This window comes from Vulpes lagopus, chromosome 5 (genome assembly GCF_018345385.1).
Source record: "Vulpes lagopus strain Blue_001 chromosome 5, ASM1834538v1, whole genome shotgun sequence".
Taxonomy (NCBI): Eukaryota; Metazoa; Chordata; class Mammalia; order Carnivora; family Canidae; genus Vulpes; species Vulpes lagopus.
The window spans coordinates 75,243,044-75,269,882 of record NC_054828.1 but is presented as its reverse complement, the minus strand read 5'-3'; the positions used below and the strand labels follow the sequence as shown (position 1 = coordinate 75,269,882).

General features: G+C 43.1%; 1 long non-coding RNA gene and 5 other non-coding genes across 6 annotated transcripts; 5 read left to right on the top strand and 1 right to left on the bottom strand.

The window, feature by feature from the left end:
* Positions 1 to 9,804: 9,804 nt before the first annotated feature.
* Positions 9,805 to 9,876, top strand: TRNAE-CUC. Its single transcript has one exon. It is a non-coding gene; the product is annotated as a tRNA-Glu (tRNA).
* Positions 9,877 to 11,853: 1,977 nt separating this feature from the next.
* Positions 11,854 to 11,925, top strand: TRNAG-UCC. Its single transcript has one exon. It is a non-coding gene; the product is annotated as a tRNA-Gly (tRNA).
* A 767-nt stretch (positions 11,926 to 12,692) lies between these two features.
* On the top strand, positions 12,693 to 12,764 carry TRNAH-GUG. Its single transcript has one exon. It is a non-coding gene; the product is annotated as a tRNA-His (tRNA).
* An 891-nt stretch (positions 12,765 to 13,655) lies between these two features.
* Positions 13,656 to 13,728, top strand: TRNAK-CUU. The gene has a single exon. It is a non-coding gene; the product is annotated as a tRNA-Lys (tRNA).
* Positions 13,729 to 21,506: 7,778 nt separating this feature from the next.
* Positions 21,507 to 23,403, top strand: LOC121491426. The gene is made up of 2 exons (XR_005987973.1): positions 21,507 to 22,328; positions 22,748 to 23,403. It is a non-coding gene; the product is annotated as an uncharacterized LOC121491426 (long non-coding RNA).
* Positions 21,783 to 21,856, bottom strand: TRNAN-GUU. The gene has a single exon. It is a non-coding gene; the product is annotated as a tRNA-Asn (tRNA).
* Positions 23,404 to 26,839: the final 3,436 nt, after the last annotated feature.

Genomic DNA, 26,839 nt, shown 5'->3' with positions numbered 1-26,839 from the left:
AGTCAATGTAAAATTTTAAAGTATCCCTGCATATTTCCAAAGCCCCACCCCACCCCAAAGGTGATACCACTCTGGTTGAGGAAACCTAGATATTCTCAATCCCAAGTGGTTTCACATTACCATGACCTAAACTGGCTCAGTAGAGATGTTTTTACCTTATGGATCATCCTCGCTTTAGAAGCAGTAGTTTTTGGTTTTGAGGGTTTTTTTTTTTTTTTTTTTTTTTAAACATCAAAGTGGCTTCTTTATTCACCAATTCATGAATCAAGCAGCATCCCTCCAGCAGACAGAAAGATAGAAAGGAGCTCCAAAGAACTGTATAAAACGGGAGAATTTAAAGGCACAGGGCAATAGGGACAAGGAAAGAGTGGAGGACCACATCTTTCTGTGGAGGAGGAAGGGATCTATCAGGCATATTACCTCACTAGAGCTGACCAGGAAATTCTAGACTTACTATCTTAAAATTACAACCTTGGGACAGGTTGAAACTAGTTAGATTAGGATTTTTGAGGGTTTTCTTTGTTTTTGTTTTTGTTTGTTTTTGTGTGTGTGTGTGGAGCTCAAGGACATGACCTTCCCACTACTCTCCTATAAGAGAGATGGTTGATTCCTTTTATTTTTAAAAAAAAAAAGATTTTATTTATTTCTTTGAGAGAGAGAAGGAGCAGAGGGAGGGGCAGAGGGAAAAGCAGACTCCCCACTGAGCAGGGAGTTGGATGTAGGGCTGGACCCCAGGACTCTGGGATCATGACCCAACCTGAAGGCAAGCATCAACCAACTGAGAAGGCCCTCATTGATTCCTTTTAATTCACATACTTAGCTTCTCTACAGAGCCTCCCAAGGACAGGACCACACAAACTTAAACCTCAGCCCCTTTATCCGTAGAATTTGGATTTCAAACCCACACTCCTAGAGCTGTAGGGGTTTCCTACACCCCAGTCCAAACAGAGCAGCTCTGCCTTAAGTTGTTTTAGATTTTGGGATTTGGGGTATGTTTTCATTAAGAAAAAAGAGTTCTATTGCTTAAGTGGATTGAAAAACCAACAGATTATATGTTTCTAAGTATCTTATTTGGTGCCAAGTCTTTATAATTACGGCTCTTCCCTTGTCCCCTCATTTGAGGAGAACTTGGAACCTGAGTGGGCACTGGGGACATTTATACTGGTAAATTACACAGCAGGCTATCTCCTCTGTATGTCAGGCATTTTAGGTCTCCTGGACATAGATTATTGAAAATTATCAGAACCCAGGATATACTACAAGGGGAGCTTGGATTTTTAGTTATACAGTGGTGTTATCCACCTAGACTGTTCCCTCAGAAGGCCTTAGGGTGTTTCTGGTTGATTCCTGGACTCCAGCATACATAGGCTCCTCTGTCTTGTGAAGAACTCTTGACATACTTATCATGATGTTGTGGATAAAACAAATCAGACTGGTAGGAGAATTTATCATGAGAAACAAATAGTAATTAAGGTTGATGATTGATACCCTGTGGGTTTTTTTGTTGTTGTTCCCAGACATTTATTGCTAATCAGGCAAAGATTTCTCAGTTATTTAGGCCTGGACTTTGGCCACTGCTCTATCAGGAATAATGTCTGTTATTTCCTCCAACTGTTAGATTTTTATCTCCTTCCTTTGTTCCATCTTAGATTTGGACTGTATTAATTAGCCAAAATTAACTTAGATCCTGGTGCCAAGCCAAGGAATATTCTCAGCTGGTTGAGAATTCTTCAAGCATCGATCAAGCACCTCAAATTTCCTAGAAATATTTGGTAGGATTAAGGCCTTATTACAGTCTTGCCATGGAGACAAATATACACAAATGAAAAATAACAATCTAACGCAAGATAAATGTAATATAGTGCTTAATGGAAAACGTACTATTTGGTGCCTGAAGCAGCACCTTTTAACTTGGGTTGCATGCTATATTCATCTGCGGAGGTTTACAAAATTCTGATGCTCAGATTATACCTCAGACCAATTAAATCAGAATTTCTAGGGGTGGAACCCAACCACCAGGATTTTTTTGTTGTTAGTACTCCCTGTGTGATTTCATGTGGGGCAAAGTTGAGAACCTCTAGTCTAAAAGGATGATGAAGACAGAAAAGTCCATTCAGACAGGCATTTCTGTGGACGGAAGGAGTTGAGATTGTTGCCATCTGGCATTATGTGGGAAAATCTGATTTCAGGAAGGGGTGAGGAGCTCATAGGGATCTTTAAGCCCAAGCAAAAGAGAATCTCAAACAATTTGGAGAGGAGCTTTGAATTCTACTGCTGCCTTTGCTCCCAGTGTGTAACAGTGTTTTCAGAGTTTCTTCACTCCCTCTGGTGGAATTAATTGTACTTTGTCCCATTCAACTCTAGTTTTTGTGTGTAAAATCCTTCTGCTCTTCAATCAAACCCTTTTTGTTTCTCTATAAAATTTTTAATTGTGGTAAAATACACATAAAATAAAATTTACTATCTTAACCATTTGTATTTTTTATTTTTTAAAAAAGATTTTATTTATTCATGAGAGACACAGAGAGAGAGAGGCAGAGACATAGGCAGAGGGAGAAGCAGGCTCTGTGCAGGAAGCCCAATGTGGGACTCAATCCCAGGACCCCAGGATCACACCCTGAGCCGAAGGCAGATGCTCAACCACTGAGCCACCCAGGGATCCCTTAACCATTTTAAAATATACAGTTCAGTAGTGTTAAGTACATTCATATTGTGCAACTAAATCTCCAGAACTCTATCTTGCAAAACTATACTCATTAAACATAAACTTTTCCTTTTGAGATAATTGTAGCCCTATATGCAATTATAAGAAATAATACAGAGAGATCCCATGTACCCTTTACCCAGTTTCCCCCAATGGTAACCCTCTGGGAAACTATAGTACAATATTACAATCAAGATATTAACATGGATACAGTCATGATATAGGTCATCTCCATCACAAAGATCCCTCATATCGCCATACCTTCTTCCCTCCCATCTCCATCCTTACCTTAACATTAGTAAAATCTAATCTGTTCTCCATTTCTATAATTTTGTCATCTTAAAAGTGTTGTATAGACAATCATATAGTGTATAATCTTTTAGGATTGGCTTTTGTCTCTCAGCATAATTCTCTGGAGATTCATCCAAGTCATGTGTGTATCAGTAGTTTGTTCTCTTTTATTGCTGAGTAGTATTCCATGCTGTTGATGTACCACAGTATGTACTACTTGTCTATTGAATGACATCTGCCTTGTTTCAAGTTTTTGACTATTATTAATAAATCTGCTATAGGGATCCCTGGGTGGCGCAGCGGTTTGGCGCCTGCCTTTGGCCCAGGGCGCCTTTGGCCCAGGGCGCGATCCTGGAGACCCGGGATCGAATCCCACGTCGGGCTCCCGGTTCATGGAGCCTGCCTGTGTCTCTGCCTCTCTCTCTCTCTCTCTCTCTCTCTCTCTCTCTCTCTCTCTGTGACTATCATAATAAAAAAAAAAATCTGCTATAAACATTTGTGTACAGATTGGATGTGTGTGTGTTTTGTGTGAACATTAGTTTTTATTTCTTTAGCATAAATGTCCAGGAGTGCAAATGCTGGGTCATATGAAAATTGCATCTTTAGAGTTTTTTTGTCTGTCCCTTTAATAAACTGCCAAACTGTTTTCCAGTGCCATTTTACATGCTCAGAAGCAATGGCTGAGTGATCCAGTTTCTCTCCATTCTCACCATTTGATGTTTGTTGGATGTCGTTTCTTTTTAATTTTAGCCATTCTGATAGGTATGTAGTGATATCTAATTGTGATTTCAATTTATATTTTCCTAATGGCTAATAATGTTGAACATCTTTTTATGTGCTTATTTGCTATCTGTATATTCTTTTTGGTGAAATGTCCCTTCATGTCTTTTGACCATTTTCTCATTGGATTTTTTTTTTCTTTTACTGTTGAGTTTGAGAGTTCTTTATATATTCTAGGTAATGGTAATAGTCCTCAGTTGTATATGTGGTTTGCAAATATTTTCTCCCAATCACTGCTTGTCTTTTCATTCTCATAACAGGGTCTTTTGCAAAGCAAATATGTTTAATTTTGATAAAGTGTAATTTATTAGTTTTTCTTTGTATGGATCATGCTTCTGGTGTCAAATCTTTGACTAGTCTTTGCTTATGAAGAGCTATCTTTTTCTTTTGAAAGTTTTACACTTACACTTCACATTTAAGTTAGTTATCTAGTATGAGTTAGTTTCTTAAAAAGCTATGAAACTGAAGTTGAGAGGTTTTGTCTTTTTTTTTGACTCTGGATGTACAATTTCTTCAGCAATGTATATTGAAGAAGCTATTCTTTCTTCATTTAATTGCTTCTGCAACTTTGTAAAAAAAAAATCAATTGGACATATTTGTGTGGGCCTATTGCTGAGTGTTTTATTCTGTTTCATTGATCTATATATTTATCCTTCTGCCAATACCACATCATCTTGACTACTGTAGTCTTGAAAATGGGTATGCCGATTCTTCCCACTTCTTTTTCAAACTTTGTTTTAGCCATTCTAGTCCTTTTGCCTTTTCACTGAACTTTTAGGATAATTTTGTCCATATCCACAAAAAAACTCTTGCTAGGATTTCTCCTTCACTGTTGTTGTTAATGTGGCAATATACACATAACATAAAGTTCACAATTTTAACATTTTAAAGTGTAAAATTCAGTGGCATATAATACATTCAAAATGTTGAGCAGCAGTCCCCACTATCAAGTTCCAGAGTGTTTTATCGCCCCAAAAGGAAAGTCTGTACCCATTACTCAGTCATTCCCCAACATCTGGCAATGACTAGTCTGCTCTCTGTCTCTATGGATTTGCATATTCTCAGCATTTCCTATAAATGGAGTCATATAATATGTGATCTTTTGTGTCTGACTTCCTTCTTTTAGCATAATGTTTTCAAAGTTCATCCATACTGCAGCCAATATCAGTACCTCATTCCTTCTTATTGTTCAAACAATGTGCCATTGTATCTACCTACTATAGTTGTTTAACAATGCATTTATTGTTTGATATTTGGGTTGTTTCTACTTTGGCTACCATGAATAGCATGCTGCTATGAATGCGCATGTATAGGATTTCTTTTGAGTATCTGTTTTCAGTTCTTTGGGGGTATAATGTACCTAGGAGTGGAATTACTGGATCATATACTATGTTTAATTTTTTGAGGAACTACCAAACTGTTTTCCACAGCAGTTGAAACATTTTACATTCCCACCAGCAATGTATACGGGTACCAATTTCTCCTCATCCTCACTAATACTTGTTATTTTCCATAATTGTAGCCACCCCAAACGTGTGAATGGTATCTTATTGTGGTATTGACTTGCATTTCCCTTAGGATCAATGACATTGAGCATCTTTTCATGTGCTTGCTGTTTGTTATGAAGATCTTCTTTGGAGATCTCTATTCATTTGCTCATTTGAAAATTGGTTTGTCTTTTTGTTATTGAATTATATTCCCTTTACTCTTTTTAAAAAAGATTTTATTTATTTATTTGAGAGAGAGGGAGAAGCAGACTCCCTACTGAGTAAGGGATCCTGATGCAGGGCTTGATCCCAGGGCCCTGGGATCATGACCAGAGCCAACGCAGATGCTTAACCAACTGAGCCACCCAGGCACCCACCCTTTACTCTTAAAGGATATTTTCATTGGATATAGGAATCTGGGTTGACAGTCTTCTCTTTCAGTGCTTGAACAATTTTGTGCCACTTTCTCTGGCCTCTGTGGTTTCCGATGAGAAATCTGCTGTCATTGTTTCTTCCTACAAGTAAGGTATTATTTTTCATTGTTTTCAAGAATTTTTCTTTGTTTTTAACTTTCAGTAGTTTGACTCTGATGTGTCCTGGCATGAATTTGTTTGGATTTATCATTTTTGGAGTTTGCTCCGCTTCTTGAATGCCTAGGTTTTATCCCCCTGCCAAATTTGGGGAGTTTTCAGCCATTATTTCTTTTACAACTTTTTTTCAGTCCTGTTCTTTTTTTCTTCTCCTTCTGGAAATCTGACGTACAATAAATCTGTTGTTATAATCCCACAAGTCCCTGAGACTCTGCTCTTTTATTTTCCCATTTTATTTGTTTTCCATGTTAATTTTTATTGTTCTATCTTCTAGTTCACTGATTCCTTCCATTGCCCCCTTCACTCTGCTGTTGAAGCCATTTACTGAGATGGTTTGGCTTGGTTTGGTTATTGCATTCTTTAGTTCTAAAGTTTCCATTTAGTTCTTCTTTATATCTTCTGTTTCTTTCCTGAAATTTAATTTATCTCCTGGGACTTTGTATTTTTTTATTTGTTTCAAGCATGTTTGTAATTGCTGATTGAAACATTTTTTATGACGACCGTTTAAAATCTTTGTCAGAGAATTCTAACATCTATCATCTTAGGTGTGATTTGTTTTCATTCAGTTGAAGATCTTTCTCATTGGTATGAGGAGTGCTATTTTAATAAAACCTGGACATTTCAAACTCTGGATCTTATTTAAACCTTCTGTTTTAGTTGGCTTTCTCTGATACTACTCTGGCAGAGAAGTAGGGGTGAGTGTTTTGTTACAGCTAGGTAGGTGTGGGCTTCTGGGTTCCCAACTAAGCCTCCACTGACACCTGCAGGCAGGGCTTCTCATTACAGCTTAGAGGAGGGCAGGAGTTTTTCAGCTGCCCATTAGGCTTCCACTGACACTAACCTGCTGGGAGAAGTAGGAAGGCCTTCCTACTCCTCCCCACATGGCCTCAAGGGACAGTGGGGAAAGACGTTGGCCTTGTTATCACTGGGTGCTGGACAAAGTGCTGACTCTTTACTTTGTCTTCTCTGGAAGCAATCCAGCAGAGAAAGGAAGGAACACTTCCTAAAAGGCCTGGTGAAAGAAGTCTAGGCATTTCATTCAACCTTTACTAGTGTGTGTAGGAGTGAGCCACACTCTTTCTGTGGTGTTTGACTGGAGTAGAGTAGTTATTATCTAGAAGTTTTCTGTTTTGCTAGGCTGCCTCTTTCCTGGTCCTTTGGCTAGAAAGAACAAGCTTTTGTTGGTTTTGTTTTGTTTTGTTTTTTTCCTTTGGCTGTCCCCACTGGCATTACCAAGTTGCTGGCTTCTTCAGCACCATATCTGGGATACGTGAGACAAAAAGAACACTCAGGGAAATCACCAATGTGTGGTTCCTTAGGTTCTGAGGCCCCTACCTTGTCTGCCTCCTTTTCTCTGCCTTTCAAGTCTCTTATGTTTGTTTCATATGCAATGTCCAATGTTTTAGTTGTATTAGCAGGAAGAATAGGAAAAAATGCATCTACTTAATCTCCCTTGATCCATTTTCTTTTATTCACTTGTTTGTTTGTTTTTTTTTTGGTTTTCCATTTGATTATGATTTTTTAAAATTAATTTATTTAAGTAATCTCTATACCCAACGTGGAACTCAAACTCACAACCCCAAGATCAAGAGTTGCATGCTCTTCCAACGGAGCTAGCCAAGTGCTCCCTGATTATGAGCTCATTAAGTATATTTTTGTGACTTCAATACCTAGTCTGGCACATGATCTGTAAATGTATGGAAAAAGGAAAAAATAAAATAGAACATGGAGTGAATGAATGAATCGCCCTCCTCCCTCATCCACCCTTAGATGTATGATGTCAGAAGAGGAGGAGGCTTAAGCCTGTCCTGAATGATGAGGCCTCTCCTGCTATTTTGATGTTGAGAAAGGTGGCTACCACCTCGAGCTGATACTTTCTTTCCTGGGTTCTCATGTGTTACCAAAAATTACTAGCAAGTGACAGAATAATAGATAAAAATGGACTATTGACCAGAACATAAGAAGGTAGATTTCCTCTGACATAAAGAAATAAATTCTATCTTACCCAACCCAGGTACAATTCCAAAATGTTGCTCTGAAAGCTACTTTTTTTTTTCAGCCTTGAGGAATAGGTTGCTGTTTAGTGGGAAGAGAGCTGGAGTAAATAAATGAGCTCTGTTAGGCTCCATGGTGACATATGACAACAGGATTACTAGTTTTTGTGAAAATAAATATATCTAGCATTTAGTTACTCTTCTCCCTAAATTCTGGCATTTAAACCCATAGGAAAGGTGGAGATTGTATGCTTTTCTTAAACACTAACAAATTTTAACACTGATACTTTAAAAGCGAAGCAAAACAAAAGTCCCACAAACACCCCATGTCCTATCACTCATTTCTTCTGTCAGGCCCTGCTGACATGCATACATCGTTGGTGATTCAATATTTAAATTCACCTTTTCATTCATTATCAAAAGTATTTTCTGATGTTAATGTGGAGGAAGATTGCTTTTAAAAATTTGTTTAGGGATGCCTGGGTGGCGCAGAGGTTTGGCGCCTGCCTTTGGCCCAGGGCGCGATCCGATCCTGGAGACCCGGAATCGAATCCCACGTCGGGCTCCCGGTGCATGGAGCCTGCTTCTCCGTCTGCCTTTGTCTCTGCCCACCCCCCCACCCCCCATTCTCTCTGTGTGACTATCATAAAAAAGTTTGTTTAAAAAATTTCTGTTTTAACTCAGGTGCAAAGAGTTAATCACATTATAGTCATCTGACAAAAAAGAAAAAAAAAAAGGCCTGAGAGGAGTCTTTTGTTTGTTTCATTCTTGTTTTTCTCAATTTTTTTAAAAAAAATTTAAACCTACAGAAGACTTGAAAGAATAAAACAATGAGCACTCAATTACTCCTCACCTTGATTCATTGTTTTTTGTTACATTTGCTTTCTTTTCTCTCTCTCCTATAGTTAAAAAAATAATTCACATACATTGATGGGTATGATTTAAAAGTCTCATTCATTTGGGGAATATAAAAAATAGTGAAAGGGAATAAAGGGGAAAGGAGAGAAAATGAGTGGGAAATATCAGAAAGGGAGATAGAACATAAAGACTCCTAACTCTGGGAAACGAACTAGGGGGAGTGGAAGGGGAGGTGGGCGGGGGGTGGGGGTGACTGGGTGACGGGCACTGAGGGGGGCACTTGACGGGATGAGCACTGGGTGTTATTCTATATGTTGGCAAATTGAACACCAATAAAAAAATGTATATATATAAAAAATAACATATATGTAATAAGAAAAAAAATAATAAAAGTTCTTTCAGTGGAGGCATGCACCTCATTTCTTTTTCCTCCTTTCCTCCCACTCTCTTCATATAAAAATTGTAAAGCTCCAAACCCATGCCCTTCTCTTTTGATTTTTTTTTTAATATTTAAATTTATTTTATTTATTTATTTTTCCATGCTCTTCTCTTAGTCTCCCACCGGAGAGGTAAGCTCGGGTCGGGCTGACCACCAAGGTAGGCCCAGTGACTTTCACTTGTCTGTAATGTTTGTTTTGGCCAACAGAATTTGGTCTAAGTTTACAGACAAGAGTAAAGCTGCAATAAGATCAGGATTTCCCAGCTTAGTCACAAGACAACCTTAACCTTTCTATTTCTTAAAGAAAATTTCCTGGTCAATTGGACAAAGGTCCAGCTGAAGATCTTTACTTTTCTCCTGATCACAATTCAGGAAATCATTGCAACTACACGAAACGAGAGTTTCTTTTCTCTCTGTCTCTTCTGTGGTTATTTGTCTGTGGTCTCCGGGACTGTGACGGTGTTATGATCATCCCTCAGCTCTAGGAGCCAGGCTTCCGGGTTCTCTCGCGGGTTTTCTAAATTCAAAAAATGAACGCGAAGAGGCAATTTCGACTGAGGAAGGCCCAGTAAGGCAGATAGAATAACATACAGAACAAGAAGGGTTAAATGGAAATACATATTCACCATGATATAGTTCTTATCAGCAGCTTTCTTCAGCTTCCCTGGTGGTCTAGTGGTTAGGATTCGGCGCTCTCACCGCCGCGGCCCGGGTTCGATTCCCGGTCAGGGAATGACACTTTTTTAAAACTATTCCACAGAATCCTTTTAATAATTAACATTTTTTCTCCTAGTCAATTCCCCCATTGGTCCAAAGCTGAAATATAGGTAACACAGAAATATACAAAGTGAAAGCTGTTCACAATTCTACCAACGTGTTAACTGTTGACGCCCAATTTTAAAAACAGAAATGGAATTACGTTATTCAGACTATTTTATTACCAGGTATTTTTAAAGTTAATATATTTCCAACACTTGCCAATGGAAATAAACATTCGTCATTAACGTCTTTTAATTTAATTTAGTTTTTGAAAAGGTAATATATTTACATAATTTAGGATTCAAATATGCAAAGGATATAACTGACAAACCTAATTTTTACCTCTTCCATCCTGTTTCCCTCTAATAAGGCAAACAATGTTATGTTTCATAACTATAATGATGTAAATATTTTATGCAAATACAAGTACACGCCTACATATTTATATATTTAAATATGCTCCCCCTTTGCACTAATGATAACGTTCTATACACGTTTTTCTGCACTTTGCCTTTTTCACTCAACAATATATTTTGAAATATATTAGACAGATTGTATGTGAATATTAGACATTAATTTCCTCATTCTTTTTTACGGCACATAGTATTTCTCATAGCACAATTCCATTGTATTGATGATATTCCATAATTAATTGAACCAACTTCCTTTTAATGGACACTTAGATTATTTCTAATCCTTTGCTACTACAAACAATGCTGCCATAAATAATCTTGTAGGTAGGTCATTTTGCATGTGTGGAATAAAATGCCCAGGAGTTGAAATACTGGTTGAAAAGATATGTGTATTTGTAGATAGATATTGCCAGTATGCCTTGCATCAAGGTCATCCCAATTTATACTCTCACCAGCAGTGTACAATGTATATAGAATTAGAACAAAACCAAAACCAAAGAAACCTCATGTGGGTTTTCTTCAAAGTGGATTTAATCTAACCTATTTCTGGAATTTTAGTCCCCACCGCCTAAAATTTTGGCTCTACCGATAACAGTTTGATGAACATTTGTGTAGGTACATCTTTGTGCTTATCCCTATTTCCTTAGGATAATTTCATGGAAGTAGAATTACTACCTCATACCATATGCTAAATTAATTAAAGAATTAAATTCAAGAGCAGAAACAATGAAAAAGCTAAGAAAAATACATTAGTGCATAGTTATTTTAGTATGGGATAGAAGACTTTTCCAAGACAAAAACAAAAACAGAAATGATAAAGAATAAAACTGATAAGTGAGACTACATAACAGAAAATTGCCCATTTAAAACTCCTATAAATAATATTAAAAGTCCAATGACAAAGTAGTATAAATCAGTAATATCAATATAAATAATTAATAGAAAAATAGACAAAGCATATGACTTAGTAATTCTCAAAACTAATACAAAAAATTGGTAAGTCTGAAAAATGGTCAACCTCAATAGTAATAGAATAAAAGCAAATTGAGATAAGACTTTTAATCCTGCACTTTTGTGAAGGTGGAAAGCATAACGAGATCCCGCTGACTGATGTGATATGGTAATAGCGAAAACTGGTGTTACCGCCACATAGCAATTTGGCGATATGCATTCAAAGTTTTAAAATGCGCATGCTTTCTCGTTTGCAATTTTGCCTTAATGCATTTGCCCTGTGAAAACACTCTGAAATGCCTAATAACTCCCTCAGGGTAGCCTTCACCCCTTAACTGGATTTCAGACGCCCCCTTCAAACGACAAAAGATAAAACTAGAATTGCCTTTTTTTTAAACATGTGAATCCATAAGAAGCCGCCAAAGAATTTTTAATGTAATCATAGGAGAAATGCTAGAGAGCTTCTCTTCTACGTCCTCCTTTCGCTTAGTGTTAGTAATCTCCTAATACAGCTCTCAGGGAGTTGCGCGACCAAGCCCTGGACGAGATGCTCCTCATAACGAAAGCGACCGGCGCCGCCCGGCACTGCGTTGGTGGTATAGTGGTGAGCATAGCTGCCTTCCAAGCAGTTGACCCGGGTTCGATTCCCGGCCAACGCATCTGCTGCCTCCTGTTTTACTCCCCCATATTCTAAGTCCAATTCAGTAAAGCAGTGGGGAAAGGAAAGCCTTTTTGATCATCCTTGCGTTCTAAGATTACTGGTTTTGGGGGAGTCTCTCCTAAAAAAAGCCTCCGGGATGTTGGCGGCTGCAACCCTCGGCCAAGTTCGTGTGCTGGGTTCGGCCGCTGGTGTCGCGCGGGTTTACGGTAACTAGCCCTTGGGGACCTTTAGGGAAGTGTCTGAAGCAGAGACTGCTCGGATTTGTTTTCCTAAGTCCTCAGATGTGACTCGAGTTCACTGAGAAATCAGAATAAAGAAGTCAGCCCCAGAGGCCGCAGCTCCCGAGCGAGCGCCGTGTCGCTTGGAAAGGCGAGGGCAGCGAGAGGAACGAGAGGAGGGCCGCTTCCGGCCCCACCATTCTGGGGACAGGAGCCTCTGCTCCAGGCCACGAGCTGGAGGCGCAAACGGAATCCTCGGGGCGGCTTGGTTCTTCTGGAAGGAGGGAAGAGGAGTTCGGGGGTGGGGGTGCTGGGGGTGGTCGCCGGCCGCTGCCCCGCCGACGGACGATGCTGGCGCCCGCACGCGGGATTCAAGCGCTCAGACCCAGATTCAGGGATGGAGACATCGAGATTGTGGAGGTGAAACATTTGTTGGATGTTTTGATTGATGCAAATCATTTGAATTGGGCAGATGACACGGCCGCTCGTAAGCGGTCCTGTTAAAGGGCTAAAGTTAAGCCGCAGCACGTCGCCTGGCAGGTGGCGCGCCGTGATCGTATAGTGGTTAGTACTCTGCGTTGTGGCCGCAGCAACCTCGGTTCGAATCCGAGTCACGGCATCTGATGTCTCCTTGGCGAGCCTGGCGTTTGACTTTTATTTTACGGTTGAAAACAGTTTTACTCTCTTTTGGTTCTAAGCAGGCTCCCTGAAGTGCAGTCCACGAAGTGGGTGAATTGCTTTTGTTCCGCTCCTTCCGAGGCTCGCCCACCCGAGGCAGACACATCTACCCAGTTCTGGCAGGGACGCGCTCCAGGGCGGTGTAGGGGGCCTCGGAGTTGCCACCAAGCCTGCAGACCAGAGGATCCTTCGCTTCTGACTCTGAATTCAGCGCCTGTACCGGACGCTGGAAAAACCGAGTTGGGAGCGCCAAGTGAGATCGCCTGGGGCTCTGTCTCCCCTCTGACTTGAAATCTCGCTGGAACGTTCACACCTAATAAATACAGTCTTTTACTTAAGCCACACAAGATTTTAGTATTTAAAAACAAACCCGTGTCCTCAGTGATGCGTCCCTTGCCCCACTTGCACCCACCACCCTGGGTCTTCAGGGTTTAGGACGAGAAGCCAGGGGCTGGATTCCCAAGGTCCGGGGAGAGCGAGTCCCCACGCCCCACCTCCCCGGCTGTCTGCGCCTCGCATCCCCGGGCCCTCGCGCTCTTTCGCCTCCTCCTCAAGGGTCCGCACGCCTTAAGTCCGGCGGTCAAAGCAGCCCGGTCCACGCGGACTTTGCGGAAACACGGAGATTTTAGGCCTCCTAATTCCCCGTCTTCTGGCCCCGCGCAATCCCCATCACTCTCTCCAAGCCTCAGTCCTGGGAGTGCAAAGCTACTATTGTGTTCACAAAATCTTAGACCCAGAGGGCTTGAAAGAACGAGTAACTAGCGAGTATATGGACCTTGCGGCCTGTCTCTCCAAAGAAATGATATTTCTAAAGAGAAGCCGATCTGCCAGCGCCCGGCTAGCTCAGTCGGTAGAGCATGAGACTCTTAATCTCAGGGTCGTGGGTTCGAGCCCCACGTTGGGCGCGAGCGTGTTTCTTTTCTATTCAGTTCCTATCAAATCCTCTGTTGACAACCAACAATTATGAACTTATAAAAAGTCATTGCGGCCACTATTGTTTTAAACTTCCGTAAGGTCTTCCAGGAATCTTCTCTATTCCCTCCAAATTGAAGAGAAATAAGGAATCCGAACCGGGGATCCTGGTCATTGATACAAGGATCCCTGACCTACTGCTGGGGGGAGAGGAGGCTTCTCCGGGGGCGAAAGTGTCAAGAGCTGGAGCTCCTGCCCCCGGGGGTCCCCCTACGTCCTGCTGCGACTCTGCTCCACCGAGACGACGCCTTAGGACAGGACGGGATGGAAACACTCTCCTCCTCTTCCGCTCAGTGGTGGGAAATTTTGGATTCACTTCTCGAAGGCCCTTCTTAGCTAGTTAAAATGTTCTCCACTAGGTGCCAAGAAGCATCTGCTTTTGCTTTTCAGGTTTTGAAGCGTTCACCAGCCGCAAAGGGCTGTGAAATAAAATTCGTTTACTAAGATCTCGAACCGGGGGGAAAAAAGGGAGCTCCCTGGAAAATGATCTGGGGAGGCGGAGGAGGGACGCGGAAGAGCCTGGGAAGGGAGGGCGTGCGCCGACCGCAGGCTCGAGTGGGCGGGGCGCGAGGGGGCGCGAGGGGGCGCGAGGGGGCGCGAGGGGGCGCGAGGGGGCGCAAGAAATCCAAGTTCCCCTATTGAAAGGGCCATTCAAGTTCCCAGTATAGTGGCTAAAAATAGACCAAACAGTTTCAAAACAGTAGGGACAAAGAGGAGATGCTGTAAACTTTTGGGAAGGGAGATGAGAGAACAGTTTAATGTAAATAGTCAAGAATCAGAGTGACATCTGCCTTCCCTACAATGTTGATACCCTCCAGTATATAACCATCAGGGAACAAACTTGTAATCAAAGTTGGATTTGGCCCATTGCAACAAAGGAGACAACATACACCATGGGGAAACTGTGGGGGCAATTCTACCTTTGGAAATCTTAGTAACTTTTATTCAAAAAGTGGGAGGAGTGGAACAGAGCCAAATGTGAAACTGTAAAGAAGTAACAGTAGCTATTAGTGGTTGAGAAAGAAAGAGGAAGTTTGGTCATTTTATGTGGTTTGGACTGTGTGCTGTTCATGCTCAGACATGATCACTGTGGGCATACTGGCCATACTGACTCCGGTTTTGGCCTGCATTTTGATTTGTCCTTTTGGTGCTCTTTCTATTGTTATGTTCTTCAAAAGCCCCTGCTCCCCCAGATGTTTTGTGATCTCAGAGGAGACAAGAGCACCAAGAGTACCTTGATACAAACCTCGATAACATAGTTTTGGCCTCCTGATGCGCAGAAGTCGGCAGGAGGGCTGTTAATGTTAGCTCATGGTCACAATTGTGTGAACACTTGGATCTCACTGTTAGGGTCTCCCTCAGGTCCCATCTCCTTCTACAATCTGTGAGTGAAGGTCTGGATTTTTGTGGAGAATAGCTGAGCAGCTGACGGGTGGGCCAATTCCCCACCCCCAACCCTGTCAGTAAGTTACCCAGTATAGAAACTGTAAACTGTCGTCTGATTTGTCTTTCCAACTCAAAGTGCCTTCTCAGTTTGGGGGATGCTTTACAGTTCTTTTGCCTCCGAACAATCATGAAGTAGTTCTTTCTTTCTTTCTTTCTTTCTTTCTTTCTTTCTTTCTTTCTTTCTTCTTCTTTCTTTCTTTTTCTTTCTTTCTTTCTTTCTTTTTCTTTCTTTCTTTCTTTCTTTCTTTTCCTTTCTTTCTTTCTTTTTCTTTCTTTCTTTTCTTTTCTTTTTCTTTTTTTGCTTTGCTTTGCTTCATCATGATTATAGAGTGATTTTATCTGATGTTGGTGTTCTGGGAAGTTTCTTAGTTTTAACAGGGGAACAAGACAGACTACGTGAAAAATCTAAGGGAAAATGATTTTAACCTAACATTCTCTATTTAGTAAAATATCAATTAATGGATATAATACAGATATGGATATAATAGACATTTTCAGACATATAATGTCTCCAAGAGTTTGGTCCTTAAGCAACTTCTCTACAGAAGTTATTGGAGAATATATACCATAAACAGGAAGGAAGGAATGAAGAAAGGAGACCACTTGCAACCCCTGAAGCAAAGGACCTAACAAAACAGGGGCAATGGAAACCCCAAGCTGATGGTGAAGTAAAGGGAGATATTATGACAGCTGTCAAGTAGTCCAGACTAGGGGCAGTCCTGGTGGCCCAGCGGTTTAGCGCCACCTTCAGCCAAGGGCCTGATCCTTGAGACCCAGGGCCTGATCCTGGAGACCCGGAATCGGATCCCACGACAGGCTCCCTGCATGGAGCCTGCTTCTCCCTCTGCTTTTCTCTCTCTCTCTCTCTCTCTCTCTTTGTGTGTGTTTCTCATAATAAATAAATTTTAAAAAAAGCAGTCCAGACTGGAGGAGATAGGAATGTGTCAGGAGAGATTTCTTGAAAAACAAACAAAACACAACTGTGTGTGTTTCAATGTGTCAAGGGGAGATTTACAGAACTGGAAAGAAACCAGTTATAACCTAGTAACAAATGCATGGAAAACTAAGCAAATGGAAAAATAAGGTAATTGTTAGTGCCAGGAGAAAATGTTATACAGAAATTGATCACATTTAATTATGAGTTATATAAATATATATACATACCTAGGAGATATATATGTGTATATAAAATCTCTATACTTGTATCTATATATCTATATATTTATTTATTGAAAGAGAGAGAGAGAGAAATTTTTATTTTAAGGAATTAGCTCATGTGATTGTGGAGCCTGGTCAATCCAAAGTCTTCAGGATAGGCCAACAAGCTGGAGGGCCAGGGAAGAGCTGATGTTGTAGCTCTAATCTTGGAGCAGAGTCTGGAAGCAGAATTCCTCCCTCTTTGGGGGACCTCAGTCTTCTTCCCCTAAGGCCTTCGACTGATTAGCTGAGGCCCACTGTCATTATGGAGAATAATCTGTTTTACTCAAAGTCGACTGATTTACATGTTAATCTCATCTAAAAAATACCTTCACAAGAACATCTAGACTGATGTTTGACCAAACATCTGGGTACCTTGGCCTAGCCAAGTAGACACATAAAATTAATCATCACAATTAGGAAGATAGGGAAGTGGGAAATGTGTGTGTGTGGTAATTGTAGAGGGAGTAGGTGGAAGAGAAAGCACCTAAAACTAGAAAATGAAGAATTGGGACACCTGGGTGGCTCAACAGTTGGGCATCTGCCTTCGGCTCAGGGCGCGATCCTGCGGTCCTGGGATCGAGTCCTGCATGGGGCCTGCTTCTCCCTCTGACTATGTCTCTGCCTCTCTGTCTATCTCTGTGTCTCTCATGAACAAATAAAATCTTTAAAAAAGAAAGTGAAGAATTAACAATATTTGTTCCCAGAGATGGAACCAATCAATTTGATCTCTGGCAGTGAGCTCCCAGGTGCTTTTGTGGCACATTCTCTGAGGCTCTCTGAAAGCCAGCTCTGTTGAGGATTAAGGGGGTTTCCTGGCACTTCCCAGCTCAGCTCAGCGCAGGATTCCTGGGCCCCACTGGGGAATGTAATCACTGCCAAGATGGTGTGGTGTCCCAGCAATAGCAACAGTGGAGACCCATTACTAGGCCTGAATGGGCAAGGGGAGAGAGATGTTTCTGGAACCTGGAAAAGTGATAGTTGTAGCTAAGGCAGTAGTATAGGGCCACCAAACAACAGCTCTGGCTTTTGAGGCATAGCAGAGAACACAATCACTGTCAGCCTGCAGAAAATAATCACCCTGACCTCATAGTCTTCCTGCCCTGCCAACCCCAATCCGTGCCTCCCATGGGCTGTAGCTAACAGGAAGCCAGTGGGCAGAGGAGCCCCTTTGTGTTCAAAAAGATTAACTTTCTGGGGCATATAGTAAGGTGGATAATGGTGAGAATGGATCTGAAGCAACAAATACAGAATACCAAGCAAATATGGCTTTTTCATTCTTGAGGTTTTAAACAAGTTAATAGACTTTATTTCTTGGAGCAGTTTTAGGTTGACAGAAAAACTGAACAGAAAGTACTGAGTTCCCATATAATCCCTCTCCATCTGCCTAGCTCCCCTGTTATTAATACCTTGCACTGGTGTGGTACATTTGTTACAACTGAACCATACTGATAGATTATTATTAATAAAAGTCATAGTTTTCATTAGGACTCATGCTTTGTATTGTACAATTCTATATTTCTGAGATTTTCATTATAATTTCATCATTAGTTGAATTTTGGTGTCAAATAGGTTTTTTCAAAAATATTTTGTATTGGGGCACCTGAGTGGCTCAATAGTTGAGTGTTCTGCCTTTGGCTCAGTCATGATCCTGGGGTCCTGGGATCAAGTCCCGCATCAAGCTGCCCTCAGGGAGGCTGCTTCTTTCTCTGCTTATGTCTCTGCCTCTCTCTCTCTCTCTCTCTCTCTCGCTCTCTCTCATGAATAATAAATAAATAAAATCTTTTAAAAAATATTTTGTATCTCCTGAATTATTTCATTTATTTGAGCATATCTGCTTGTTCTCTTTAGACCTCTATGATGTCTGGACTGGAGCCATATAAGTATTTCTTTCCCTTAGATGATTATAAACCCTAGGTTAAATTTTTCTCCCATCTTTGTCAGAACCCTATTTTCTTATGAGAGCTTTCCAACTTCATTAAAACAAAGTATGTGTTTCCTACCATAACTGGATTCTCTTTTCCACAAAAATACTGGCAATGTGGCTAGAATCTTGAAGTGCAGAAATTTTTTTAAGATTTTCTTTTTTTTTTGGAGGTGGATATTACTATCTGTTTTTAGCTCAGAGCAGACAAGCAGATAAGGAAAGAAAGAAAAAATTCTGTGGAACTTATGGATCATGATGCTTTAAGAACTTCTGGATCATGATGCTTAAAAAATTTCCCAGAGAGGGATCCCTGGGTGGCTCAGCAGTTTGGCACCTGCCATGGGCCCAGGGCATGATCCTGGAGACACTGGATCTCTGTCGGGCTCCCTGCATGAAGCCTGCTTCTCCCTCTGCCTGTGTCTCTGCCTTTCTCTCTGTCTCTCATGAATAAATAAATAAAATCCTTTAAAAAAATTTTTAGAGAATGTGGCTTGCCCATGGTGTCAGGGGACCAGCTGTCATTGTGGGTTAACGGCCTGCCCTGTGGCTTCAGCAGCCATAGGCAAGTTTGAGTTATAACATGTAAAGATAGCCTGTTTCATCTGAGGTTTTTAATCTATACTTACAAAATAGGTGGTTACTTTGTTATAAAAGTAATAAAGCCATACTTGTTGACTTTACTGAAAAATAAAATTGTTCATAAAAAACAATCATTAGTATACATTTTGCCTTTGGGAACTGGGAGCTTGAGCAAAGGAAATAAGAATTTTTTCATGTATCTCTCTGTAATCCCTTTTCTGTTCTCTCTCTCTCTCTCTCTCTCTCTCTCTCTCTCTCTCTCTCTCTCTCTCTTACACACACACACACACACACACACACACACACACAATTCCTCTAGGAGGAAAAGATCAAAGAACTACAGAACAAGTTCTACTCCAAGAACTTTTTTTACTTGACATTTTTAAGTATCATAAGCCTTCTGTTTCCACTTCTCTGGTACGATTTTTTAGCAGCACAATTGGAATCCTCAGATCAGCTTTTTAGCTGGCTCTGTGGTCTGTGTCCCTGAATTCAGTCTGGCCCCATTGCTGACCACACAGAATGGACAGGGCTGAATGTGACCTGCTTCCAGCGAAGATCTTCACAGGCTACTTCGTGCTCACTTCAGACAGACCAGAGATTCCAGAAACTTCAAACGCGGTTTGTTCATGAGTATATAAATGGCCACAGATTTATATAATTAAACAGTGTTTTCACTTTTGAAAGTAAGTGGGGCCAAATAAGAGGTAGTGGGATAAGGTGAAAGGTGGACTGGGATATCTTTGCCAATTCTCAGAAGAATCCAGGTCTTAATCTTAGCTTAGTTTTAAGGGCTTCAGGAACTAGCCAAATATGAGGAGAAGTAGGCCAGCTTAGGATTTCCAAAAATCAATATTGGGAGCCTCTTTGTCTACATCCTGCAATGTGAGCTAAATCCATACTCCCTTCTGTAGGCTGTAAGTCTGTCCTTGAACATAGTTATTTGTAAATGAGTTCTTTTAAATCATTAAAGCAATTATAGGTAAAAAAAAAAAAAAGTGACTATTCTCAAGTCTTCAATCTGGTCACTTTATATGAAGGGACTTTTAAAAACTCAGGAAATGCCTCTTTATGTTCCCACCTGTTACAGACTGAATGTGTTCCTCCCAAATTCCTTTTTTTTTTTTTTTAAAGATTTTATTTATTTACTCATGAGAGACACAGAGAGAATGAGAGGCAGAGACAGAGGCAGAGGGAGAAGCAGGCTCCATGCAGGGAGCCCAATGTGGGTCTCGATTCCAGGTCTCCAGGATCACACCCTGGGCTGCAGGCGGCACTAAACCGCTGCGCCACCGGGGCTGCCCTCCTCCCAAATTCCTATGTTGAAGTCCTAACCGCCAGTGTGACAGTATTAGGAGGTAAAGCCTTTAGGAGGTAAATAGGTTTAAATGAGTCATGAAGGTGCATCCCATGATGGAACTAGTGACCTTATAAAAATATGAAGAGTCACCAGATTCTCCTCTCTCTCTGCCCTCTGAAGATCCTCTGAGAAGGTAGCCATCTGCAAGCCAGAAAGAGGGATCTCACCAAGAACTGAATCTGCCACCCTCTTTACTTTTGACTTTTCAATCCCCAGAACTGTGAGAAATAAATGTCTGTTGTTTAAGTCACCAAATCTGTGGTATTTTGTTATAGCAGTCAGAGCTAGGACACCACCCAAAACCTCTGAAAAGATCAAAATAAGATTTTAGAAATCTATATGAGAATGCATCCCTTATTTCTCTTTTCTATGAGAAGTTTCCTTTAGCTACTTGTTCACCTCAGCTCACCAGACAAGGTTTTATAACAAGTGTCACATACCAGTATTAAAACAGTTCCACAAGATCAACAGAATAGCCACCATCACTAAATTCCCCCAAATAAAATCCTGAGAATGCAGTCTCTCCTCTTGCTATGTAAGAAAAATTTTAGAAGACCCATTATCTGAAGTCTCAATCCTTTTAAAAAAGATTTTATTTATTTATTTATTTATTTATTTGAGAGAGGGAGCCAGCATGAGTGGGGTGAGGGACAGAGGGGGAAGCAGACTCCTCCCTGAACAGGGAACCCGGTGGACCCTGGAATTTCGGGATCATGATCTGAACCAAAGGCAGAGGCCCAACCAACTGAGCTACCGAGGCACCCGTCTGAAGTCTCAATCTGATGAAAATTTTAAACATCTCTCCTTTCCAATTTTTATTTGGCTCAGGACCATGGGTGAAGGCCCCACTCTGAAAGGTGAGTTCTTGGTTCTTCTTCCGCAGCAGAAGCCTGAGCTCCGTGTCCAACAATTAAGGAATGTTTGTATATACAATAATCCATCCATAGCATGAAAAGATATGCACTTGTTTAAGATGAAGGAAATAACAGAAGTGGTGAAGAGATGCCATTGAAAAGAGTTACAGTAGCTAACATTTATGAAGGAAATAGTCCTATTTGTCCCCTCTTATAGACAAAGAAATTGAGGCACAGAAAATTCATGATTTGTTCAAACCACGTGATGGAAGAACCAAAATTGCCACCCGGAACTAGAGGCTTCACACCCAACAGAAGATGGGTTTGTTGTTCTCAATTCTTGGGATTTTCTAGTTTCCAGGATGTGCAGTTGTAAAAACCCAGCTTCGGGAACTGAGGAATTCTGCAGCGCCTCTGGGATAAAGCCCAGAGGCGGGCCATTGAAAAAAATACCTTTGCTGAAAAATTCCTTCTTTTAGGCTCATTTATGCAACTTCAGTCTTCGGGCAGCATACTTGGGAGTGTGCTTTAGAGCGGACAGAAGTCCAGAGGACTCCGAGGATAAATGAGGTCACTAACACGTAACCCAAGGCTGCAAGCTGCTGCTCGTAAAAGAGACCAGACCGTCCCTGGGTGGGCTCGAACCACCAACCTTTCGGTTAACAGCCGAACGCGCTAACCGATTGCGCCACAGAGACACGGAAGCTTTTTTTTCCTAAACCCATTTCCTGATCTCAGAAATTGCTTTTCAGCCTCTGGCTGGGGCCCTCCTTCCCATTCTTCTACCCCGGAGGCCGGAGGCCGGAGGCGCGGGAGGCACTGAGGCCAAAGGGCGGTGTCACCGGGCGTGTCTGAACGTGAATACCGGCCGCAGTCCCGGGGAGCGCGGGGGGCGAGCCGCCCGAGCCGCTGCCTCCCCGCCGGCTCCTCGCCGCCTGCACAGCCCTCCCGCCCGGGTGCCGCCCGCAGCCTCTCGGGCTGAGCTCGTCCGCCCTCCTCTCTCTGCCCCCTCGGCCCCCGCCGCTAGAATGTGGACTCGGCAGGGCGGGGCTCGGGCTCGGCTCGGGCTCGGCTCGCGCTGCGCCCCGAGCCCCGCGCCCCGCGCCCCCGGGCAGGCCGGGCACCTAGGGGCCGCTCGCTGCGTGCTGGGTGAAGGATCCGTGGTGCAAGGTGGGGGCCCGGGAGCCAAGGATCTCAGTGGGGGCTTGGAAGCGCTTAGTCCTACGAGGGGCTCAGGAAAGGTTTCTCAGAGGCGGACGCGCTCTTTGTCCCGGAGCTGGGGGGGAAATCCCCGACTTCGGACTCGCGCGCGCCGGGACGCAACCGAGCTCCGCACCGGGCCCGCCCGGTAGCCTCCGTCCCGCTTGGTCGGTGCGGGGCGTGGGTGCGGAGGGTGGAACCGGGAAAGGTAGAGGAGGGAAGGAGGCGGGCGGGCGAGGGGGAGAGTGCGGCACTCCGGCCGCTAAAGGAAACGACCAACACGAAACTGAAAATATCGATTTTCCTACATTTCGATCACCCGCCACTGGCTTCCTCTTTGGCGGCCACCGCTCCGCAACCGTGTGCGGTTGGTGCTCTCCACTCCGAAGAGACAGACATTCGTCTTTTAAATGCTGGGTTTAAAGACGGCACCGCTGTTGGAGGTCACCCTTGGGACCCAGCAACTTCCCGAGAGTGGGCGTGAGGGCCGCTGGGGGGCCCAGCACCCCGGCTCACCGCTGGACAGAGGAGCCGCGGCAAACTTCCGCCCCGCCCCTCCCCTCTCCTCCGCCCCGCCCCTCCCCTCTCCCCCGCCCCGCCCCTCCCCTCTCCTCCGCCCCGCCCCTCTCCCCCGCCCCGCTCCTCCAGCCCCACCCCTCTCCCCCGCCCCGCCCCTCTCCCCCAGCCCGGAGCAGCCCGCGCCCCCACCCCCACCCCCCGGGGACCTGGACCCGCCCCTCCCGCGCCTGCGCCCTGCAGGCCGCTGCTGACCGACGTGACGAGCCGTCTGCACCTCTAGTAGATCCGCTCTCCCAGGCTGATGAAGAACTCTAAGGAGCGGGCGTCCGACTGACTGATCCTAGTATTATTGCTGGAATAAACTGAGTAATGCTTGTACTGAGAGTAGGACGCTGACGGCTGTAGCTTGAATTCCACATAAATAATGCTGGAAGTTCGCTATAGTTTTGTACCCATTTGCGGGCTACCTGTAAGCACGCATGCCCTCAGATATTTTTTCTTTATAAATGTATCTTATAATATTCTATTTATTGTTATGTATGTTCCTTGGAGTCTCAATGTATTTCCCCAACAGCCCCCAAAGGAGAGGCGAACACTCGGCGCCACGTCAACTTTCACCTGTGCCTTAAGAGCTTGCAGAAAAGCGCCCACGTTGTCATGGAGGGTTGGGAAATTCTGGTAACAGGGCTGAGGAGGTGAGAGGATCCGTGGTAAGATCGGCGGCGCCCTCGGGATGCAGTGAAAATCCTTTTATCCTGGACGTCCTCTCCGTGGAAGTCGGGTTCAGCCTGGGCGGGAACCAGCTCCGGGAGAGGCCGGAGAGGGCTGGAGTTGCGCCGCAGCTGGGCCCCGCCTCCGCACAGCACTTTCTGTCCACTCCGCTGGTCCCTCCTCGAGCTCAAGAAGCAGGAAGACCGTAGGCCTGGATTGTGAGTTGGTGCCAATCAGCCGTGGGCCGCGGGAAATCCATTAAACTCTCTACAAACCTATTTCCTGATCAGCAACACGCTGAGGTTGCCTTCGCTCTTGGCTCAGATATTTTGCCTTTGGGCAATGATCCCAAGCTGCTAGGGAAAAAAGAAGCGCATCTACTTCGCGTCGTCCTGCTAGCTCAGTTTGTAGCGCTCACGACTTCTAATTTTAAGGTCTTGAGCATCGCCCAGTCCAGTGCATTTTATTTGGTTGTCTTCGGGTTGGGTCCCCGCCGTGGCCGGTGCTGTGCGGGTCCTTGCCGGGGCCACTAGGGGCGGGGGGCGCCGCCCGGTCCCTTGGAACTCGGCTCCCGGGAACCACTCCTTTTTTTTTTTTTTTTTTTCAGTTTGGATCGTAAAGAATAATGATGCCCAATTGATTCACTTTCTCTGAGACTGGCAGGACCCAAGATTCTTATTTTTTGCCCCCCCCCCCCAACTCTAGGATCGTCTTGAGTCGGGGCATGGGAGTGCATCAGCCCAGATGCCAAGCTCAGATGCTACCTCTCTGAGGCTATCAAAACTATGGGAAAAGGCACAAAGACAACTGAATTTTGAAAGTAACTTAATTCCTTTGTAATTTTAAATGTTCTATCCATTAAAAGGCTTTATTCCTGGGGCGCCAGGGTCTGAGTCAATTTCAGCTCAGGTCATGATCTCAGGGTGGTGAGATGGAGCCTGGTGTGCGGCTCCTGGCTCAGCTAGGAGTCTGCTTAACATTCTTCCAACCTCTGCTACTTTCCCCTTCAAATAATCTTTAAAAGCCTTATTCCAAGAAGGATGTGCAGGTTTCAGCAGATCACAAAAAGAGTCCTCAGTAGAAAAGAGGTTTAAAATCTGCATGCTTGGGAGAAAAGAACTGGTGCACCCAGGAGCTTGGGTGGGGAAGACAATGGGAAGGAAGATTCAGAACAGAGTGACAAAATTGGAGAAGGGAAGAAAGAGACACATTCCAAGGACTGGTCCCCACTAAGGACAGCTTATCTTTCTGAGCCTCCTTTCCCAACCTTTGTCTTTTCAGGGCATCCTCTCACTCTTCCATCCAACGGATTCTGGGAATTCTAGCATTTTCTACTAGGTCTACTAGGCCCACACAATGTTCCCTCTACCAGGCACCTTACAGTTGTCTTTTTGCTGATCCTCTCTTTTGTGGTCTGTAGGTAGAGCAAAACCTTATCTTTACCCTCTCAGGGACTCCAAATGGGCCTGAGAATTAAGTTGACATAAGATAGATTAATAGGAGAAAAGCACATTGATTTTTACACGTACATAGGAGGTCCGATAGGAAAATGGAAAATTCAAAGAAGTGGGTAAGCCTAAGTATTTTTATACTAAGTTGAACAATTGAAGCAATTGTGAAAAAGCGAAGTATATGGGAAGATTAAAGGAAGATAGGAGTTATTTTAACAAGGTCTGTACAGATTTCTCTGGGCCCTGACTTTCTGTGTCACATGACAAGAACTGTTTCTTTCCTTCTGGTAGTGGGAGGGCATCTTTCACATGGGAGTTTATCTCCTGCTTTCAGGAAGGAAAGGGGAGGTCAAATCACTCTTCTTGAACCTGCTGTTTTCCAAGTGCCTTGAGCTCAAAACAATCCTTATGTCAAAATGGCATATTTTGGGGGTGGTGTATCCTGCCACTCTTCAAGTTAAAGCATGGGAATATGCCCAGAGAACAGGATAGGTAGCTCAGATCTCCTTGTGGTGCTGTGGGGTCACCATGCTAAAAGTGAGTTTAGCAGTCCCAGATTATTCTTAGTTTTTGTTAAAGAAAAAACAAAATCATAGGGCTAGGTCATTTGTAAATGTGGAAAATAATATTCAAATTATTTAGAAATCAGTAATCTATTTTATCTTTTTTTCTATTTTATCTTTTTAAAAATGTTTCAAAGCACTTTTTAAAAAAATTTTATTAAAAAAACAATCATCTCTATACCCAACGTGGGGCTTAAACTCACAACTCAAAATCAAGAGTCATATGTTCTACTGAGTGAGCCAGCCAAGCACCCCTAAAATCCTTCATTTTATTTTTATATTTAGATTTTATTTTTAGGAATGCCTGGGTGGTTCAGCAGTTGAGCATCTGCCCTTGGCTCAGGGTGTGATATCGGGGTTCTGGGATCGAGTCCCACATCAGGCTCCCTGCACGGAGTCTGCTTCTCCCTCTGCCTATGTCTCTGCCTCTGTGTGTGTGTGTGTGTGTGTGTGTGTGTGTGTCTCATGAATAAATAAATAAAATCTTTTTAAGTAATCTCTACACCCACCTTGGGGCTCAAACTTATAACCCCAAGATCAAGAGTCACATGTTCCACCAACTGAGCCAGCCATTTAGGCGCCCTCATCTTTAAAGGTACTGGGAGGAATTCAGGGCTTCTACCCACAACTATAACATAGCAATACTACCAGATTGGTCTTCTTGCTTTAAACAACCATAAAAATGCCCAAAATATGTGAAGCCCCTGTTTGCAGACACTGGCCAGAGGTAGTGCAAGACTGTGATCCCCTGAGAGAGGGGTGGGAAAGCCGGAATCTCAGCAGAACATGGTGTTCACACTGAACTTCGAAGGCAGAGATCAAAATTAGGGCGGCTGAAGCGAAGGGAATCTTCAGAGTAGAGCATCAGAAAGGAGAAAAGAATTTAGATGCCAGTTTTCAGAAGTCTGCATTGGGTCCCCTATAGGTCATTTTGCTGAGTGTAGGGCCACTCATGCGCAGAGAGCTACTATCCAAGGCTTATCAGATGACAGATGCCACAAGATGGAAAACAGAATAGATCTTAGAGATTGGCACTGGCAACACTGGGATTCAGGCCTTGTTAACTCTACCATTCTGAGCATTCAGATGATACTCCAGAAATGCTCTGTTTTAGGTGTGAAAACCACACCTTAGTGTAAGGCTTACTCTTGACTCTCCCTAACAAATATTAAAACCAAGCCCTGATAAGATTAACAGAGGAGCTGGGGTTTCCAAGTTGAGTCACACCAAGTTAGAG